The sequence below is a fragment of the Gallus gallus genome, chromosome 2, assembly GCF_016699485.2.
Source record: "Gallus gallus isolate bGalGal1 chromosome 2, bGalGal1.mat.broiler.GRCg7b, whole genome shotgun sequence".
Lineage (NCBI taxonomy): Eukaryota > Metazoa > Chordata > Aves > Galliformes > Phasianidae > Gallus > Gallus gallus.
In genome coordinates, this window is record NC_052533.1 from 96446348 (window position 1) to 96459439 (window position 13092).

General features: G+C 40.4%; 1 protein-coding gene across 9 annotated transcripts in view; it reads right to left on the bottom strand.

Moving 5' to 3' along the window:
* Nucleotides 1–13092, bottom strand: part of LDLRAD4 (low density lipoprotein receptor class A domain containing 4) — a 291190-nt gene that overhangs the window by 251157 nt on the left and 26941 nt on the right. Inside the window, exon 1 of one of the 9 annotated variants that reach the window (XM_046925115.1) lies at nt 1238–1300. The exons of the other annotated variants lie outside the window; for them this stretch is intronic. The gene's annotated coding sequence lies outside the window, so the exon portion shown is untranslated. Of the gene's footprint in view, nt 1–1237; nt 1301–13092 lie in introns of those variants that run through there. 9 annotated transcript variants of the gene reach the window in all.

Below are 13092 nucleotides of genomic sequence, written 5' to 3' on the forward strand. Positions count from 1 at the left end.
CCAGTCCCACTCCAAGCCATGGGGCAGGGCTGCCCCCCAGCAGCTCAGCTGCCCAGGGCCCCATCCAACCTGGCCTTGAGCGCCTTCAGGGATGGGGCACCACAGGTTCTCTGGGCAGCTGTGCCAGCGCCTCACAGCCCTCCGAGTGGAGAATTTCCTCCTGACAGCTAACCTGAATTCCCCCTCTTTTAGTTTAAAGCCATTCCCTCTTGTACTACCACAATCAGACTGTCAACGGTTTAAGGGCTGGTCCGGCCCGGTTCCGCGACTAGTGGAGCGGAGGGATTTCGCAAAATCCACGCCTCCAGGAAGGGAAACAGGGGACCCCAAAATAATTAAAAACAGCGGCAACAAGCTGAGGAGAAACAAACTAATTTACTAAATACAGTATCGGAATGTAAGATAACACACTATAATACAATATAAATCAACAATAATTGAGAGGAAGATTGTCCGAGAGCTAAAGGCCTTATGCTAATACTGAAGCCTTGCGTGCAGTCGGACGCAGCAGTAGCGAGCCGATCCAACAGGGAACACAGCGAGACAAGAAGAGGGACAAGTCAGATGACCTGCGCCCTTATATCTGTTCCCTTGAGCAGGAATGATAACAGTACTCGAAAAGGCTCTTGGGGAACATAGTTCTTCTTCTCTTCCAGACAAGTACCTGGAACTAAAGCATTTGCTCCTTAACTCCCAGTACACTGCATGACGTTGTGATGTGGAATACTGACAACCAAAAATCATAAAACCATGACACAGACCAAGTAAAATATTGGTCCTTTCCCCTTAAGAGCTCCCTCCCTTTGAGATGCCTCAAAGGTCACAAGATGTCAAAATGTAAGGTAAGGGCTTTCAAGTTCAGATTGGATGAGAGTGAGGAAACTACAGGTCAAACTCAACTCTAACCCAAATCCAAGTTACCTGACATGCAAAATGAGAAGAATTAAAAGCAACAATAATAAATCCTCATCACCAGTTCTGGGTATTTCTTACTGGTACCTGAACTTCTTTTACTCATAATTTAGCACTCCTGTGTTCTGCTTATGGTTTATCAAACAGTTTCTTCCACACCCAACTCAGACCATTAAGTATGCTCTCAGATACTCCCTGCTCTGCTCCATATATTATTCCAATTGCTCCTTCTTTCCTATATACAGCAGTTCCACACTCACCCTCCAGATGTTACCACCTCACTTAATACTTCACCAGCCGCAGCATGAACCAGGATAACTCTTACCCAGTGACTGGCAGGTCGCCGCAGAGCGCTTCAGACTGACTCCGGTTTCACTGCACTGCTAGCACAGGCTGCAGACTGGCAGTAGGAGGACAGACCTCGAGAGGAGCTCGGGGAAGAGAAACGAGCCAAGATAAGCAGGGAGACAGACACACCCCGCATTCTTTCAGGCGCTCTGTCTGTGCTCCGCAGATGTTGTCTTGCGCAGCTCATCACAGCAAGCAGCGTGTGAACAAGAATCCTGGTGCTCCAGACATTTTCAAATAAAAAAAACTATGGGAACGCAGCAGAATAAAATAGCAGTGCATATGAGACAAAGTAAAATTTTAAATGGAAATAAAGATTAGATATCAGACAGCTATGAAATTAACACAGGCTGCATTACAGCAAACACGAGGCTAATATTTAAAATTAAGAGTACTTCATTAGCATTGGAAAAATTAAATTTGAAGTAACCCGTACCTGGCTAAATATAATTATAGACAAAAAGGTTGAGCTGAACAAATCTGAAAGAGTCACCTTTGCATTGGTGGCTGCTGCAAACAAGAGCTGGAGGCTGGGCAGGCGCTTCCCAACCCAAGTCAGGCAGCGCAACACAGGGACGTTCAGCTCCTCTCTGCACTGTATCTGTAACAGAAAGCCTCAACTTCTACATGAAGCTACCCAAAAGCTGGAAACAGACGTTTCAGAACATTCTGCTTGTACTTCAGCATAGCCTCTCTCTCCTTTACAAACACAGAATATGGAGACACGCCACTGGCTCTGATCCATCCAAAACCACATGGGTCCTCTACATTCCTCACAATATTTATTGACATTTTGATGGGGCCACCCTTATTACACACGAGAACAAAGAGAAATTACTTATTAGCCTGTGTGACAGATGGACAGAAGTCTGTTTTAACCAGCCATTCCAGATCCATTTCCACTTTTATGTGGTAGCATATGTTGTTGTTATTTATTGGGAGCGATCACACAGGTTACTGGCTAACTTTACAACAACTTTTTTTTTTCTTTAATTTCTTAGCCTAACTCATAAACAACGTGTATTCCTATATTTAGCATGAGGGCTTAAAGTGAAATAATTTTACTAGCCTACCCACTTCCTCTATTAAACAACAGAACTCCAGGAATTTCTGGATTCTGCAGGTCTGGCTCCACTGACAATCAACTGTCCTCCTGAAAAAGCCTACAGCATAATGCTGACAATTCTGCAGGAAGAAGAGACATAGAAACAGCGCACCTCACATACCAAGTTAGTATATGGAAGCCTTCCCCTCACTCCAAAGTCAACAACCAGCACTATGTATCAATTCTAACCAAAGGGCTTGATTTTTCATTGCTTTTTAAGTCAGCTATAAACAAAAATGCCATCCAAAGGCAGTGACCCAATGTGATAAGCAAAGTTATTTTTCTAGTTATTCTTCACGTTGTCCATGATAACCTTCCCTTCTGAATCCAGCCACTGCCTTGCTGACACGTTAAACAGCCACTTTTGTAATACTCGTTCCACACTGGGTCATTTATAGAGGTTCCTTGTTTCTAAGTAGGTCTTTTTTCTTGTTATTTTTCTTATAAATTCCTACTGCCACCTCCTGCAGCTTTTTGAATGCAGACAGGACTCAGGACCCCTGAAGAGGCACTTTCCCCAAACAAACGACACTTCTGTGTTCATGTACATCTGGGCAGACCAAGATCACAGAGCACACACATCTGTGCTCCCAAAGTGCTGACAGTGAGATTCAATCTGTCAAGAAACCATCATTTAAACACAGTTTGTTTTCTTAAACAAGATGTTTTAGAGTAAAACACAGCATTGTGCTCCTGCTAGATGAAAGACAGACTTCAGCAGCAGAGCCCGTGGGCTGCCATCCTGTGCCTGCACAACTTGTTCACACGGCTGCAATCATACTGGATGGCAGAAATGATCTGCAGGAACAGTAACTCCCTACTTCCCCTTGCAGGATTGGTCTAAATCCACATGATTTCAGCACTCTGGTTTGAAGCATAGCAGCACAAACAGCTGTACTGGCCCAGCTCCAGCTACAGTCAGCCACCAACCATAAAGTCTTCCCTAAAAGAGAGGCCTAGGTCTTCCCACTGAGACAACACTGACAGCAGTCTTCTCTAAATTCGTGATCAGAAATACTTCAACTAATTTGTTTCACCTGAAACCCTTCTGTAATCCTGTAATGGCATGATAATAGCAGGGTGGCAAAGTCTTTGCCTACAGCAAATGGGAACAAGCCCAAATGCAGCAGCCACAGATGCAGAAATGAAGAAGAGCCGCTTACCTTTAGAAGGTCTCAGGTAGGAAGGGATCTCTGCCAAGAGATACCTTCACCTCCACTGCCAACCCTCAAGTTAGGTCTGGGAAGGATCCTGCCTCCACCCCTTCTAGTCACTCAGGGGCACTGCATGTGCCTGAGCTCCCCTGGGCTGGCCCTGCCGTCCCACCTGGTGCTCAATCACTGGTTCAGTTCATGACTTAGCATTTCCACTATAACGTCCCAACCCAGAATAATCACTCCAATCAGTTTGGCAAGTTTCAGCTCCAACAGTTCAGAAGCTGGGAAAGATACAAGTAATTGGAACAGTCTTCCAATAGAACGCAACACGCAACTTAAGTTACAGGTGCTTAGTCTATTATAACTTGAGCAGGTATTTGTCCCTCTGTACTAATTTATATTTAACACGACATCATAGTTCTGCAATTTCCCTCTCGGAAATCAGCAGGACAGCATTTTGTGTGTTACTCAAAGCCATTTTTTATCTAAAAAGCATTCTCTTGAATTGACTGAACTTAGTCATTAAAGTATACAGACATTAAGTGCAAGCCTGAAGAATCGAGTTTTTTATCCAAACAAGTTAGTCATTGTTATTAATAATGACAGTAAAGGCACAGTGCATCATCACACACAGAAATTAAAGAAAGCTCCGTCTGAGGCAGAGACAGATCCTCTAACTTCTGATGAATGTCCACTTCTAAGGCTATTCAAAGAAAAGCAGGCATAAGCTGGTTCTTTCTGGTTAAACCTGAACACAGGGGGATTCCCTGCCAGATTCTCGAGCAGTCAATGCCTGAAGCAGGCAGCAGCAGAACAGAGCTCCACCTGAGAAGTCACAAAATACAAATGGCCATACTTCTGTTTTTAAAAAACAACAGCAACAGCTAGAGGTCCAATACCTCTAGCTGTAAAATGAGCAAGGGAAGAGGGAGATATATAGCATTAAGGTTATTGTTCAGAAGGAAAAGGATGGCAACTCAAACTCTACATGGCTTACCTACAACTTCAGAGCCCTGACTTCTGTTTTTCTCCTTCATTATATCACCGAACTTAATACATTTCTGAAGCCGTGAGGAAAACAGGTATCTTCCTGTCATGAATTTAAACAGGGGAAAGAGGACCTAACAGTCTGTCTAGCACCTCCAGCCTCAGTAATTTTACGTAGAATGATCTGCAGTCATTACTCAGATTGTTGATCTGCTTTTGGGCTATTTGTTTGGACAACAGTAGTTGTACAGAAGAGTATTCCCTTCCAACCTCAGCACTCCACAATCCAAAGTCTTCACCAGGCTGCACCCAAGGCAGAGCAGGCATTTAACTGGGCTCCTGCAAAGGGAAAGGAAACAAGAGGGGATGGGCGGCAGGGGGTACTTCTAGTAGGGGATAGGCAAACCACAGTGTCAGAATGCAACCCGGTCATCTCCACAGTTGTGAGGCACATAAATGATGCATTCCCAAATTACATTCCCAAATTACATTTACAAGCTGATTTTTCACAGCTCCAGTAGAGTAGTAATGTTACAAGCTTAAACAACTTTATACATAATCTTCTTTCTTTGTCAGACACTTTAAAGAAAAAAAAGAAGTCCCCACTGCTAAATCTCTCTTAAAACCACAGATGGAAACACAACACCTGAGCTTGTCCGAACACATTTACACCAACTCCCACTCCAAAATACAGTCCCACAAAGGCCCTTGCCACAGACCATGTCCTCACTGTCATCTAACAGCTCTTTTTCTCTACTCCAGAAATGTTCTGGAGATAAATCAGAATGTTCCTTTTATGTCATGCCATAAACAAACACAATGTTTCTACGTGAATTCTGACAAAAATTATATATACTTCTCCCTATAAAGTACCACATGTCCCAAAAAATAACTTAATGCTGAGCTCAAACTACCATTCCTCTTCAGAAATGAGCATCATAACCCACTCTCCTGCTTTGATAAATATAAAGAAAAAACAGCTTTTACCAGTATTTCCAACTGTCGCATTACATGCCATTGCTTCTACTCTATTAACCAATCACAGCACAAATAACATTCGAAAAGTAACTTTAAAATGGTTAAAAGAGTAAACGAAGGACAAAAAAAGGAAATGATGAAACTTCTAATGGGGGATACAAGTTACCATAAACCTCTTATTTGGCTCCCCAAGTGAAAGCCGGCGCTCATCTGAAGTACAAACAGTATGTTGGATTGACAGTGATTCCCAAATTTCAATGCACATTTGAAATGCTAACTTGTTTAAATGTAAGGAAGAGCCACTACTGAATATAAACAGTCAACTTTGCAGAGAACTAGCACAGGAAAGACATTTTGTCACAGAAAAACAGTATCTAAAGCAAACACAGATGAACTCCACAATAAAACCAGTACATCACATTCATGTCTTTGACATCTTTATGCTACAGATCCAAAACATAAATGCATGTCTTGAAATGAGCTCTCATGCTCAAAAAGAAGTTTGAGTTTTGTAGGAATTACAATATATTTGGCCTTGTAGTTTCTGTAGTTATCTATTATTAGCTGGACTTCAGTTGTCAAGACAACAGCTTCCACTTCCACAAAATACTGTGACATTTTGCTTAAAGTCAATACCAAAAGTTCATTAGATTGGCCTCGCAGCCAGAAAATAAGAGCATCTCCTTGGGATCAGGTCAGGTTGTCATCAGCAACAGCAATCAAACAGACAAGGAGACTGGATATCTGGAACAGATCACAGACATGCAGTAGAAACTGAAGGATTCCAGGTGCAACCCACCCTACACAAGATCGACGGCACTACATGGCTCCTGTGCACTGCCTAGCGACAACAACCATCCCAAACTGGAGTATGGTGCACACAGTGTAACTGATGAACATGCATGCTTCAATACAGAAAAAAACTGTTCAGGTATCAGAATATTTTGGAATATGTTACAGAAAAAAAAATAAAAATAAAACAAAACCATCATAGTGTAGTGAAGTCAAATTGCCAGGAAATGGAAGTCAGAGTAACATGGCAGTTGTTATGTAGTGACCACATCCCACTGCAGTATCATTGGGGGGGGAAACGAACATGCTTCTAGAAATCAGGCCAGGCCTGGTACAGTGAGAAAAACTCACTGTACAACAACAACCAACAGAGATCGGTTTTTTGATTATGTGATGTATGCATGACAGCAATAAACAAAATGCAACAGGAGACACACCTAGAATGTATAATTCAGCTTGCTATCTGTCTGCAAGGCACCAGTGGGAGAGTCTGCCAACATCCAGTTTAGTTTTTGTAAAACCAAGTACCTTAGGATCACATCTCATTTCTCTTACTTGGTATGTTTCTTTCAAACAAAGTATTTTGTATTTAAAAAGAAACAAACAACAACAAAGGTGTAGACCACTATAATTAAATAACATGGATATCCTCTGTAGAGCCCCACACTCCTGGGTAACTGTTTTCATGCAAAAAGACAAAACAATAAACATCTTGGAAAGTAACTATGAAACTTACTCCTTCCAAAACAGCTGCTGCAGTAATATGTGGGTTTACGAGAGCCATAGGCTGAAACAACAGCAAAACAGACTACCCAAAGCATTTTTCCCAACCCACTGGTATTCATTCAGTATAGAACTGAAAAGGACAGAAGAAAGTATACTCAGGGGTAACTGTGCACAAACTACTCAAAAGGATTCAGTTATCAGACACTTTATTTTAAAGATCCATGTGAAAAACGTGAGATTTACTCTTTTTTTTTTTTCTTTATATCTATCTGTACATATGCATGCATTTACACTCCCCACTGCCTTTTATCTCTTTGCCTCTCTAAATACACGCTTACTTTAACTCAAAGAAAGCAACAGTACCCCAAACACCAACGTACAATGCAGTCCTTCCCCTCTGAAGAAATGCTTTATGAATACTTACAGCATTTAGTCAGAACATTTATTCTCTTGCAAGAACAGATGGGAATAAGCTACCTGAAAGTATCAATATTAGCTTGTTAACTCAGCCTGCAGAAAACCAGAATAGCTCACTGGCAACAACGCAAAGAACTGGAGAAGAAAAGATGAGGAGAGAGGAAAAGAAAAGCACATCGATGTAAGAATAACCCCCTCAGAATGCCATTCTGAGGGATATGTGGGTAAGGTGACTGGTGAATTGGAAGCAGTCCTCTTGAGCAACAGGCATTTTTGTCAGATTTATATTTTCAGAGACATGAGAGTATTGTTTCCTGCATCCCTATGTTGGAACAGCTCAGCTCAGCCCAGCCAAGCCATCATGCTCTCATTTGTCAGATTTAAAAAAGAAAAGCAAATGCAGAAGCTTTGAGTGCTGTATTTTGTTTTTCCCTCAAAGGTTACTTACAACATGTGGCACAGTAGCCCCTATAACACACAAATGAATCATTTAGTTTGCATTAAACAGCCCCGCTGATAAACTACTAAGATCTGCTTCTTTTCTTTGAAGTTTCCATACTTACCTTTCAACCCTATGCATCATGAAGGAAGGCTACAGTTGCCTGCTGTGTTTCTATTATCATTTTATACTACTACTTAAAGAATCTTTTTTCCCCCTCAGATTGCCTCATATCATCATAATATATTGCAAGCATCACATGAAAAATAAACATTGCGGCAGTTGACATAGCACAGTTTTTATTCCCTAGCAATGAAACAAAGATCTTAGATACTCAGAACATACTGATGCCTAAGCATGAACAACCAGCAATATTGTCGCACCGAATGAATGTCTTCCCAGTTCTAGTTTTAGAACAGAAGAACCTCTCCTTCTGGAAGTCAGTAAGTTAACCATCATTTTTGTATCTGGCATAAAATACAAGAAAATAAGATCTTTGTTGGCGAGCCGGCACATAGCAGGGGGGTTGAAACTATATGATCGTTGTGGTCCTTTTCAACCCAGGCCATTCTGTGATTCTACGCACATTGTGAATGTCTCTTTTTCCAACAGCCACAGTCAGAGGACTACATAGATACCTTCTACACAGTATCTACCTTGAAGGTCTTTTCTTCTTACCTACCTCCATACATCAAATACCAATGTGAACATTACTGAAGCACTGTTGAGAGCAAATTCTGATGCGTTCAATACAAGTTCTCCCCATACCAAGACGATCTACATTTGTAGACACAATATGCAATAACCTATAATGCAAACACATTTTATTTCCCTCACAGACACAAAGAGAAGAGAGCTTCGACTTAGAACAGTCCCACATTTCCAGTTATGAACGCAGACTTTGACATAACAGGGAAATCTGTCCTTAGAGCCGTCAGCACTCTTGCCAGTGAGCACAGCCAGCCCCCAGCATCATCACGGGCCTCCTGCAGAGTTGGGATCAGTACATTTGCTTCCCTGAAAATCATACACAGGAAGTATTTAATTTAAGCTCAATCATCTGGCTGAGGATTGAGGAGGGAAGAAAACCATGTTTTAAAAAAATAAAAAAAAACCCACCTAAAAACGTACGAACCAGGGAAAATACACTGCTATGTATCCTCTTTTATCATGGCAACTGGTAACGTGGAGTTTGAAACAGGAAGAGGAGGATTTTCTTTCTCTTTTTTTCCTTTTTTTTTTTTTTTCTTTTAAATACAGAATTCAAACAATGGAACCAAACAGGGAATTAAGCAGTACTGCCCACTTACAATTCAGGCATGTCTCACTTTGCAGCTTTTAACAAACCAGAGCTAAGCTGGCGCAAAGGGGTGATAAAGCGTGCCACCTTTCTGTCGCCTTGGCAGCTTTCTTGCACTAAGAAGACAATGCAACATCTTCATCCCATGCAGAGGCCACAAGAAACCCACTCAAGAAGGTTTCCTGAATACTCACAAGGTCAAATTCGGACCCGGCACCTAGAAAAACCTTACTAAGGTATGATTCCCAAGGTTTGGGGAAATAGATGGAGAAATAGCCTAATCAGCAGAGAGTGGAAAATTAAACTAACAGTAAAGAAAAGGTCCAGAAGTTGTCTTAGTGGTTCCAGATGGCAGATGGCCCTCTACACCAAGCAGTGTAAGGAACAAGGGCATATAAAATAATACAGGAATGGTGTCTAGTTCCTTCCTTAAATGTTTGAGATGGTAGCAATCTAACAGCTGCTCATGTAGAGGAAAGAAAAGTAATTACAGAAAAAAACCTGTACGATTATTACAAGCCTCTATAATATACTCCAGGAGTTTTATTTGGAAGACCTTGCACCTTGCTTTAGTTCATCCTGGATTTCAAAAATTCATGAACTTAAAATTGGAAGTTTTCTGCAGGCTAGCTTCATTTTAAAGGTTCTAGACTAAACAAGGCATTTGTTAAGCTAAGTAACAAATCTACATCTGTTATACATATATTTGGTTGGTTTGGGTGGTATGCTTTTTTTTAAATATGATCCCACCTCACTCTAGCCCATTGGAGTGGTAACCCATGGGGTCTTGTACTACACAGGGTAACTACATAGAGTCTTGTATTTGTACTACTAACCTTTTATAGTCCATCTAAAACGAAGATGAAAAACATGGATAGCATCCTTAGCCCGTTTCTTTAAACATTAGCAGACAAAACAACATTTTCAGATACGTATCAACATGTACTTAGCCGTTTTCCTCAATAATCATTCTTAATTAAAAAAACAATGCAAAAAATACCTCCTACTCATCTCTTTGCAGGACCATTTAACACTACAAAGGGAATACCGTCTCAATAAGGTAGGCACAGAAACAGTGCAGAGGAGATTGCACAATGATACTCATGCCACTTTAATCAAACTCTAATTAATCTGATGGTTTTACATTCTGACATAGTTTGGCTGAAAACAGACATACCTAATTACGATGACTTGTTTATCCAGCAGCTTAAGGTTTTGACTGTAAAAGTGACGTCCACAAAACAAACATGCCCTGTAGCATGTAATTTACTTTGATATGAAAAAATGTTGAACCAAAAAAAAAAAAAAATCATGCTTTGTCAGCAATCAGACAGCTGAAGAGAAATTAAAAAGGTAGCTAATTGCTTTCAGACCTAAGTAGCAAATATTTGAAAACAACGTGAATTTTTTACCATCTAGCATTACTCGTGGTTCAGACTTTGACGTGATAACACACTACAGGCTGTTCCTCGATTAGACAGTCTCCATCCACAACTATGCATTCAAGCTCTAGCCCGTTGAGCAATGTTGGAAAAAAACCTGCTGGCTCATACAGCACTTGAGCCTATCATACATGAAAGCTCACAGAAGAAACTTTCAAGGCAAAAGTCAAAGACAACCTTCTTCACTTTCTGAGCTTTTTTTTTCTTTTAACTTGGGTAGTATAAAGATTATAACACAAATTAGCGTCAAACACTCAACAACAAGGTTTAGGAACTTCCAATTTGTCACTTCTGTTTTCTTCCCCTCCATCTTGAATGTCCAAGCCCATAGTGCCTTAAAACTTACTACTGAGAGACCCAAGCATCAGCAATCTAGAAATGACTCCACAAAGATGTACTCTACCCTGCCAGGTTTGGGATTTTTTTGGTCAGTCGGCATTACAAACTGTCTTGGTACGTACAAACTTAATTGAATAAGACAGTCAAATTTTATGCTAATTACCTGAGCAGAAGTCAAGCATGTAATCTTCTTTCGTAACACAGCACTTCTGCATAACTGGACAGGAACATTTAATGACATGAAAAATCAGATACTCATCAACACATGAAGAGCTGGAAGAAGGGAAACACTTGGCTAATGGGAAGAAGACATTACACAGCCACTCTTCAGAGCCTGAACCTTGTTTGGCTTGTTATTTGCCTCAATTCAAAGTGAAGAGAATTACAGGGCTGGTTCAAAATGACCAGATTTCTGTTTAAGTCCTCTTCCATCTGCAGAAAGCTCCCACCCATTTAGAATTAGCAAAAGGGAAATGAAAAGGGGGGAATCAGCAGAAGACATGAAAAAATACAAATATAGTGGGCATCTAATATAGCATCTGTACACATAAGAAAGAATTTCTAGCAATATTAATCTGAAGTCAGATAAATCATTCAACAGCAGAGGACAATCAGGAAGACCCTCCTATGCAGTAATATGCACTCTTACCCTGCAAAACAAATGTGAAGAGGAATGAAGCAATCAATTAAAACAACAGTTTTAATAAATTTTCTGAAAAAAAAAAGTTGCAGATTTGCAATTAAATGCAAAAAAACTAAGAGAACATTAAAAAGCAAAGTCGTGCAACTAAATAATAAGGCAAAGCTCCCAAAGAAGCTTGCATGTCTTGTCAGTAACATTCCTGTATATCTCTTTTCCGTTAGAAAATCTAACGAATCAAAGCAGAAATACTCCTTGTAACGTATCCTTTTGAAGACACTAACAGCAAAATAAAAACTGAAATAGGCATTTTATAAGGTAGAAATCTTAAAACGTTTCATAACATTGTGGGATGATTTTTTTCCCTTTTATTCTGCATGGAATCATACAAGACTACAGATGAAAACTGATCCAATATAAACATAACTTTGGTTGAAAAACAGAAATGTGATTTTCTCATTCTGCTGTAAAGCGATCACGTTTTGATATGGGATCTTTTCAGCAAGATGTAAAATCCCCTCCTTACCAAAAACTTAATCAGTGTTGTTCTGACCCATCAATTACCTCTGCGAGGTAATTAAAACAATATAATCCATGTGTTTTTTTTTTTTTTTTTTTTTTTTAAGATGCATAAAGGGTTGTTTGATTGTGATTTTGGAACAACCAATAGTAGCACTGAGGCAAAAGGAGGGACCTGATACAAGCATAAATGCACACATTTGTATCACTGAAGTGTTGGCAGTGGTTTCCTTCTTGGAAAGTAAACCACATGATTTGTGACTTATTACATAGACAACACGTTGAAGACAACATCTCAAGGACATAGAACAGTGCTGACAACTTTAGCCACATGCAGCAGCTTCACAAGTCAGTAACTCCTTTCTGCTTGGAACAAGACTTCATGTAAACTTGGCTCTTTTTTGGCACTTGGAATGTTTAGAAATAAGGTTGCCTTCCTTCATATTCTCCATTTTCTTCCACTACAACAAAGTCTGACCTGCAGTAGAAGGAGTAGGGCAAGATGAATTCCAGAAGGTCTCTTTCAGTCTGAATTACTCATCTCTCTTTGTATCATCAGAAGATGAAGCAGGAGTAAGCACAGTTCACCTCTTCAATCTACGTTGTGCCAGGACAACTCTACACTCCATGAAGCTTCCCCCATTTCACTTACAATCTCCCTATTCATCTTAAGGCTGCCCACAAGACACATTTTACACCTGTAAGCAGAGAGCTCTCTAGCATACAGCAAAGAAAGAAATTTGCTTCTGCACCTTACTTTGGGCCTCTTTCTCAGCCTTATGTAGAACCTGCATAGACTACTGGTTGTTCACTGAAGTTCGCCTAGTTCATTTTTATCAATGTCCACTGATTTTTACAGAAATACTACCAGGTAAAATTTACTAAAATCAGCAGATATCACTGTTTCCACTCCAAACATGCCAATACCTTTATTTGGGAAAAAAGTTGTGATGATTTCCAAGGCCCTACTGAAATTAATAACTCTGCATGT